The 8,648-nt window shown below is 41.4% G+C and overlaps 1 long non-coding RNA gene across 1 annotated transcript; it reads right to left on the reverse strand.

Annotated features, from left to right (window-relative positions):
* Positions 1 to 2,671: 2,671 nt before the first annotated feature.
* On the reverse strand, positions 2,672 to 7,735 carry LOC115902575. Its single transcript, XR_004060615.1, has 4 exons — positions 7,634 to 7,735; positions 7,176 to 7,306; positions 5,138 to 5,238; positions 2,672 to 3,247 (listed from the first exon to the last, which is right to left on the reverse strand). It is a non-coding gene; the product is annotated as an uncharacterized LOC115902575 (long non-coding RNA).
* Positions 7,736 to 8,648: the final 913 nt, after the last annotated feature.

Consider the following 8,648-nt stretch of genomic DNA (forward strand, 5'->3'; position numbering starts at 1 on the left):
AACTTTGTCTGAGCATATTACATAGCCTTTTGTTTCTCACTTTTTATGATGCTTCATCTGCATTTTAGTTAGGGCTCATTTCTGAGCCTATGAGCTCAGACCCATGGCCTATGGGTCCAGTACTATTGATGACTGCAGTTATGTGGCATTTTATTCTCTGAGCCCTGTTTTCCTTGTGTTCTGAGTAAACAAAGGAGATCATGAGTAAAATGTAGTCTCCACCTCCCAATAAATTATTTTTCCCCTCTTTAAAGAGACAGTACCTTCCCATAAATTATTTTCCTTTAAAAACCCAAAAGAAACCCTTTGGCTTGACCTGTAGCTTCTAGACTTTTCTGTAACTTCTATAATTAAGAGTAAAGGATAGTACTGTGGTTAAGGTATTGCATTTGGACTCAAAACATAGGGAAGCAATCCCCTAAAAGTTATTCCAGTCCTCCTTTGGCAGAGAGCTATAAGGCTTGTTTTCAAAACTGGCTTCTGATTTTTGTTGTGTTTAGTTTTGCTTGTCCAGTTGGAGGTCTGGCCTTTAATGCCTCTAGCTCAATGAGAAGTCAGTGGGACCTGCAGTTTTTGCCATGTGTTAATCAAGGTCAAGGTGCTCCCAGAGCAACCAGAGTGGCATATTCCCAAATTAGAAGCCATGCTTGAAAGTCAGGTTTTTAATCTCTTGTGATAATTCAGAATACCTAATTTAGGTGGCAGGGGATTTAACTGGCTCTATAAGGAGCCTAAGACTCCTATGTGCCAAGCCAGAAGCTTAAAGATTGGCAGAGTGAATATGTAATCCCCTGTGAACTGGGATGCTGGCCCATCACACCAGGCCACTTTGAGGCTTTGGAAGTGCTTGGAGACTCTCAGGTGCCCATCAAAGACAACATATGGAAAAAGCAGAGTACGGTATGATAAGCCCTCAGAAGCGCTGACTGCAGGCACAGAGCTATCAATTCCCCCCCAAAAAATCTCTTCTGTAGGGTCCTGTTTAAATATATCCAGAAATCACACCAGCGTCCATGTCTTTACAGCAGGGATAAGGAATGATGGTGGGTAGCCAAGCAGAAGGTTAAAATATTAATAGTAGGAGCTTGAGTCTCATTCTTTTTTTATACTCATTCAAACCAAGAGCACCTATTCTGAAACTGATGGACTTGCCTCTGTGAAATTCCTTCAGTGAAAATGAAAAATGGGCTCTGACTGACAGAGACTCCTCAGTTTCAGGTGCTATTAGGTAGGCAATACATATTGACAGCAAGCAAAAGCTTAAGTTCATTTTAATCCTCATAATCACTTATTATATGTTCTAGTGAGCTTGATGTCACATTGGGATATCATCCAAGACTAATAATAATTATGATACTATCACATGAAGGCTGGCTTTTACCCTTACCAGAGCCCAGCAAAGCATCATGGACAAAAGAGAGTATAGAAGAGACAGAGACCCTTAGCTTTTCCCTGTCCAGGCACAGGCACTCAAGGAAAAACTCACTATCTTCTGCAACACATACATGCTTTGGATGATGGACAAAGAAAAAATACTGGCAACATCAGCAGCTAGAACTCTGCCAAATCCTCTCCTGATGTGGGATTTACAAAGGTTATCATGGACTGGGGAATAATTTCAAAGGACTTCTTTATTACTATGGCCTGGGGCCAGGGGAATAAACCTTCTGAAGCAGAGGAGGATTCCCTTTACCTCAGGCTATTTGTTCTAACTGTGAACACAGTGCAGAATTGGACTTACCAGTCTGTCCCTTCCAGAGGATCCCCAAAGTCTCTTCTTACAGCACCTAAAGAAAATCAGCTGCTTCTGGAGATGAAAAGATTAGAGCTGAATTTGCCACTACCCAAAGCACATTGTGTAACGCTGTAAAGGGAAATGGATGGGCCAATGTCAGGGAAATTTGCGCTCCTATAGAAGCTGCACCAGGAGAGAAAAGCCAGAAACTGATTTCCCAAAAATCATGTGAAACTCTGAGACCAGACTAGAGAGATCTATTTTTAAAAACTTAACAGATACACTGAGCAGAAAAAAGCAGATTTTTTTTTGTTTGTTTTGTTTCTCTGAAGTTTCTGGTCTGATGCAAACACCCCATCCGCTCTTTTGAAAGTCCCAGCCTTCCTTTTTAAAAATTATTTCTATTTCTCAGCAGATGGTTATTACTTTCTCTGAGTCAGACATCATCTTAAGATCAGGCAGGAGAGTTAAACACTGAACTTTCCTCTTCCTAAAATATAGGTATGGGTGCTCCAGACTATGTGCAGTTGTATTGGGGCAACAAATTGGAAATTCCTCAAGATGGTGTTCCATGTGGGGACACTACCATTGCCATCAGGACTTCTTCAAGGGGTCCAGCCTCAACAGAGTATCTTTATTCCTTTTTTCTCTCCAGTCCCTCATTTCAGTGAATGCAGGAGGCTGCTGGATCCTCAAAGCTGGTAGATCTCAGCACATACCTTTTTTTGCTTTCTAGTGGAGATGTTCTAAGCTTGTACAATCGTCGTGTCCCAGACAGGTTGGCACAGTTGTGGTTTGCAAATGAAAGAAGGATAGAAACTTTCATTCTTTGCTGTCGCTAGTCACAAGGCTACAGCACAGTCAACCTGTTTTGATTGTGCCCTGTAGTGTGACAGAGGTGCTCAGACACTGATTGGTTTACTGTGGAATATACTGAAGCCCCATTTTTTCTCTCCCTTTATTTATTTTACCAGCTTCTTCTTTCCACAACAATCATAGCTGCCATTATTTTTTGCCTAAAGAGAAATCCCCAGCCAGTCATGAAGTAGACTGAAGATCTGGGAGTGGCCATATGCCGCTGTCAGCTTTAGTGCTTTTCATTGGCATTAAAGCTTGGGATCACGTGGAGCTTATCATCACAGGTTGAGGGCAGGGTAGGAATGTGCATGTGCAATCACAGTATTTATCCCTCAGTCAGTGGGAACACAAAGCCCATCCCAGTCATTCGATGTCCTGCCTTTGGATCAGTTAATTAGAACCTACTTTTGCATGATTCTGAGTACATCTAAACTCCAGGTAACTTCAAGGAAGCTAAAAGCAAGGTTTCCAAGTACTGAGCACAAAACAATATTAAGAAAACCTACCCCCGACCAAGTCTCATTGCTCAGTTTGTTCCTTGCTCAGAAGTGAGCCTTGGATCAGGTTGTCTTCTTCTCTTACATGGTAAGTTTGACGCTGAAGAAGGTTTTTGCTGCAGATTCCACCCTGAGCAGCTCCTTCCTGGAATCACTCCTGAAAATGAATTTACAGCTTCAAGACTACACCTGCACAGGAGATGCCTGTGGCAGTCAGTAGGGAATGTGCCTAATTAAATATGAGCAGATTTTCAAAGATTGTTTCATCCAAGAAGCAAAAGCTAAATAATTATGTGGGACAAGATGATTACCTGGAACAAGATGATAAAACTCCTAATGTTCCTGTTTATGATTTGACTGTGAAGCTTCTCTGTTAAAGCTGGGATGCAATGCATTATTGTTTATTGTCTAATAATACAAGAAATAATGCTGCTGGTATTCTGTGAGAGTCATGCCTTTCTTCCAAATAAAATTCCACTTGGAACTGACCCATCCAAGTAACTCCCACAATTTTTCCAGGCTTATGTTCACCTGGGAGGAAGGAAGACTTAGGAAGGGAGAATTATGCTTCTGCATCATATATCAAATACATCTGATCTGGGAACTTAGGTAGGTCTTGAAGGAATGATTGCATCTTTACAGGAAGGAAAAAAAACCCCAAAGCACATTTCTACGAGATGACAAATTGCAGTGAGAGGGTAGATTTGTGACCCTGTGCTGCCTCTTTTGTGTGATGAAAATGTGCTGATGCCATGGCTCCAGCTACCCCTCTCTCCTGGATTTTGTTATAAAAAGGAGAGCTTTGCCACTGTGTGTGCCTGGTCAAAAGCTACCGGAGATCTTTTGTTCCTCATCAGCCGGGGGTGTGATCGCAGGGTGTGCCCAGTCCATGCATCCAGCCCCTACACAAGCAAACCAGCAGTTAAAATGTTGATATTCATGATGATTTAACTCCTCTGACCTCCCTGTGGCTGAGTTCCAAGCTCTGTGCAGGCTCCACTCTGATCTCCACCCTGTCTGTATGCATTTTTATTTATATCCACTTTTTTCCAACATTTCTCTATTTCTTTTAAAGAAATGTGGAATTCTGGGGAATAAAATAGCAGCTCATGAGAGGTGCCAATGTGTTATACCATGAGTATAGCTCAGTACAAGTGCTGTCTAAACTCAGTCTCAGTACTCACTGTATTTCACTGATGACCCTTTACAAGACATTAAATTACTGCTCGTCTCAAAAGCAACCCTTCCCCCTCCTTGACTGTCTCTCACATCTTCTCTAAAGAGATTTATAATGACCTCTGCAGCTTGGCTTCAAAAATGTCAAAGTATTTTGGCAACTGCTGCTGTAACTGGTTTTCATGCTGCAGCTCCACACCCCTGTGAAACTGTCCCTGAAATGAATCTTGACAGTGGGGACCAGCTTCACTGGGGGTTTAATGCACCACTTAGTTCTTTGAAAATTTTAAAATTTCTGTTAGATTGTTCACACCTTCACAGCTAAGTATGAGTTGAAAAGTCCTCTTGGATTAGGACTTATGGTTTTACCTGTGATGGCATCTCAGAATTGGGACCTGCATTTCTATAGGGCCTTTAGTGTGTCTGCCTAAAATTTCCTACATGCAGAGATCCTGGAATTTCTGTATTATAGGGCTGAGCAGTTCAATTCAAGTTAAAAAAAAACTTTGATTAATAATGTCTATGTTTTAGTTGCTGTTTGTTTTTAACCATTTGTGCAATACCTCAAGCCAATTGGCAGGATTAATTGGTTCACAATACTATAATAATTAATATCATAAAATCGTTTTGAAGGAAGGAAGAGCTAATTAACTACAAAGCAATAATACTCCAACTGGGAGAGAACCCAAGGGAAAAAGTCTACAGTGTAATTAATACAAAATACATTTTTTCTTCCTGCCCTACAATCTCCCTATAGTCCCAGACACTAATGACTTTCATTTGGCTTTCTGAAAGGTTTTCTGCTCTCTATCAACCTATCCCATGCTTAAAAATATCCAGAGATAATTTGTATTATTTTTTCTTTCTTTACCTTTTCTTTCTGGCGATTCCCTCGATGCAAGGTATGAACTCAACTCTTGCCCTTGTTCCTGTGAAGTGCTTGTGAGGCAGGTTCTTTCTGATATGGCCGTGCTGGTTAAGATCCAATGTCCAGCAGTCAGTAACACAGGCACAGCAGGAGAACAGGGCAGCAACCCTTTCCATTCTATAGTTTCCCTTCCTACTGCACATCCCACATTTTTCCTGTGAATGTCAGATGACTCACTGATTTATTACAGCTTTTTAAAAAAATCTAGTTGGCAGTCAATCTGCTTCAAACCACACTACATTTTATTTATTTGCTGTTCTCTAGTAACAATTCTCAAAAAAACACAAAGCTAAACAAAATTACAAATTATAGACAATTAAGGGAGGGAAATACCTAACAAATATGTGCTTGTTTCTGTAAAATTCCAACTAAAAGCATACTGCCCTGCTTTTTGTGCTTGGACTTCAACCACTTGCACAGAAATGTTTGTGAAAGTGCCCCCAAGTGAGGAGTTAGGCAAGGGCACATGGAGAATTGTCATATTAAAAACATATAGTGAAAATAGCTACATTCTCACTATAAAAATATCTCCCTGCTAGAGTTTGGGCTGAATTAACTGATGACATCTAGGAAATAAATGTTTACAAATGTCTAAACCAGAATTTATAAACATGCGATAGCAGCTTCAGTGAACTAGCCATCAAATCCTAAAACCTTTGTCCATATGAAAATGCTTGAACTACTTCAGTAAAACTGAAAGAGTAAAACAAATAGACCAATAAAAATACTGAAGCATTTCCACAGCATATGGCTTTTTCCCTGGTAAGAAGCATCTGCAGCAGTGATTATGCCTAATTATTGAATTTAAGGAAAAAAAAAAAAATTAAAAAGCCCAGGACTCCAATTTACACAGTTCTTAGGAGTTATGACACAGTTAGCACAAACCATACGCCCGAGTCAGGTCTAAGTCCAACATGGGAAATGCAGCTGTGTGGTATTGCCAGGAGAGCACTGTGTCATTAAGGAGTCTGCTCCTTCAAAGGGAAGGTTAAATCAAACTCCCTAATCTCTGGATGAATAATCTCATTATTTTCCTGAGAAAACATCTCACCTAGCAAATACAGTGGAGTCTTGCCCAGACATGTTTTCTATAGGTGGGAATTGGTAATACGTGGATTAGGGCGTGGAAAGGCCCTGCTTTGGTTGGTGAAGTCTCTCTCCATTAATCATTGCATGTCTCATACCCGACAAAAAGTGTTGATGGAACAGGTTTAGACACACTTTTGCGTTAGAACAAAACCCGTGTCACACCAGCTCAGCTAACATTGGGCATTGTGTTTGGAGTTGCCTGGTGTGATGCAATCGAAAATTGCAAATAAAATTCTGATGCATTGTCAGCTCCCGTGAGCTTTATCTGTAGGCAAGAAGGTGTCACAGAAACAGAGCGGCTCCCCAGGTCTTGCCACAGACACCTCCCTGGGACAGGGGGAGGAGAGGAAGACTGAGATTACTGTTGTGATAGGTGGTTTTTCTCACAAAAGGGAGTTTGGTTTTGAGAGATTTGCATCTTTATTTTGTTTATCTAGGGTTGAATTTCCTTTATCACCTTCTGTAAGTCTGTGTAATCCGCATGGGCTGAATACACCTGCCAGTTTATAGAGCTAGACAATGCACTGTGATGCCTTTTACTGGCGCTTCACATAGTGAAAGATTCCTGCCACCTCTTTTGAGAAGTTCTAACAGCTTCGTTAATTGTTTCACGTTTATTAATTGTTTCATGTTTGTTAATTGTGTCACCCTCATTCTTTCGGTAATTTTTTTCATGCTGAGAATAAAAATCTGGCAGCTTTGAAATCTGGCAGGAAGCAAGTGATCAGCTCAGAAAATACCTCATTTTTCTTCTGTGAATTTCTCTTCAGGTGTTGCCATAATAGAAATCATTGAAAATGTGCCATTTCCTGACTCCTGGAGGAATTGCTGAAATTGGCAGCACGTCAATTGTAGCTGATAGGAAATATTCTTAAGAAAGGGATTCACCTACCACCAAGGCAGCTGTGAAAACCAACGTGGCACTGGCAGTGCTTGGAAACTGCTGGAGCAGATGGAGCAGCAGGTCTGGGAAGCAGGAGCAAGTCCAAGCTTCTCTGGCCATCACCTGGTGGTGTTCCCTGTCTGAAAAACACACAGGATCCTCCAAGCTATTTCCTCCCCCATCCTCTTCCACATTATTCCTTAACACATCCCTTGGGTGACCTGGAATAGGGTTTTCCTGGGCATACCCTACAAGCTGCAGACTCTCCTGCTTGATAACATGTCCTTACTCCTTTTTAGAGATTCTAGCCTATTCTATGAGTCAAAAAAAAAAAAAAAAAAAAAAACAAACAAAAACAAACCCAAAACCTCAACCATCCGCAGCCCCCAGCCCCAAGTTTCTCACCTGTTTTACTCTGGGTTGACTGGTTGTTGCCTGAGGGAAAAGCATTGCAATCTGGCACTCACCACTTATCCTGGCTGTCAGCCCAACCAGTAGGTCACCCACAGCAGCCTCAGGAGAGAGCTAGGATAGCTTTGGGACTGGTGCCAGCTTTCCCAACTAGGGCCAGGAAGGTGGAAATAGCCAAGTTTGCTGACGTAGCTGAGGGTCCCCTCCACTGGGCTGAACAAGTGTCTGTGCTAGATAAGGAGTATCCACAGCTCACTGGGAGGTTTGCACCTCCCATCTCAAGCTGCCTTCACACACAGCTCACAAGGTGCTGCTCTGCTCTCTGACAGGAGTAAGGCAGCTCTTGGAAATACCTTTGCAATGTAAATCGTCAGGGGAGCAGTTTCAAAAACCAAACCTTTGACAAATCCTTACAATACTATTATTACCGCACACCATCACCAGGCAATTATTCTACTGGAGTCCTTACAAAGTGGAATACAAAATAGGCAGAAAAACATTCAAAGAAAAGCAAATCAGTGGGATACAGGGTTCATCTGGACCTTTGATGGTGGAAACTGAGGAGAGCCCATGCTCAGCTACGAGTGGTACAAAAGCCATTGCTCACTTTGCCTTCACAGCTTGCTTCCTGGGCTTCTCCATCTTGTCAAGTTTTGTGCAGGTGCATGCTCAGTAGCTGTGCCTGGAGCATGTTCAGTTAAACATTCAAACTGAAAAATATTTTTGCAAAAACTTCTTGCCATATTCACACAATTCCAGGGCCATTTTTCTCTATTACAAGGGAACAAAAGCATGTATATTAAAGCTTATACCCTGTTGTGTATAAGCTTTAATATAGTTTATAAAATGTGGGGTTTGAACCTAAGGAAGCAAGTGACGACTTCTGCTTCTCTTGTATTTTTGTAGGGTCTGCATGAGTCAAGTTTGAATATATGGCCAAAAGAAAATGCAGATTCATGAGCCAAAGGTAATATCTTTGACTTACTGGCACAAAACACCTTTTCCCTGAAGATAGTCTACACTGCTTCAATCATTTGGCTCTTTCCTTTTTAGCAGCTTCCAAAAGTGATA

Source organism: Camarhynchus parvulus, chromosome 3, assembly GCF_901933205.1.
Source record: "Camarhynchus parvulus chromosome 3, STF_HiC, whole genome shotgun sequence".
NCBI classification, from domain to species: domain Eukaryota; kingdom Metazoa; phylum Chordata; class Aves; order Passeriformes; family Thraupidae; genus Camarhynchus; species Camarhynchus parvulus.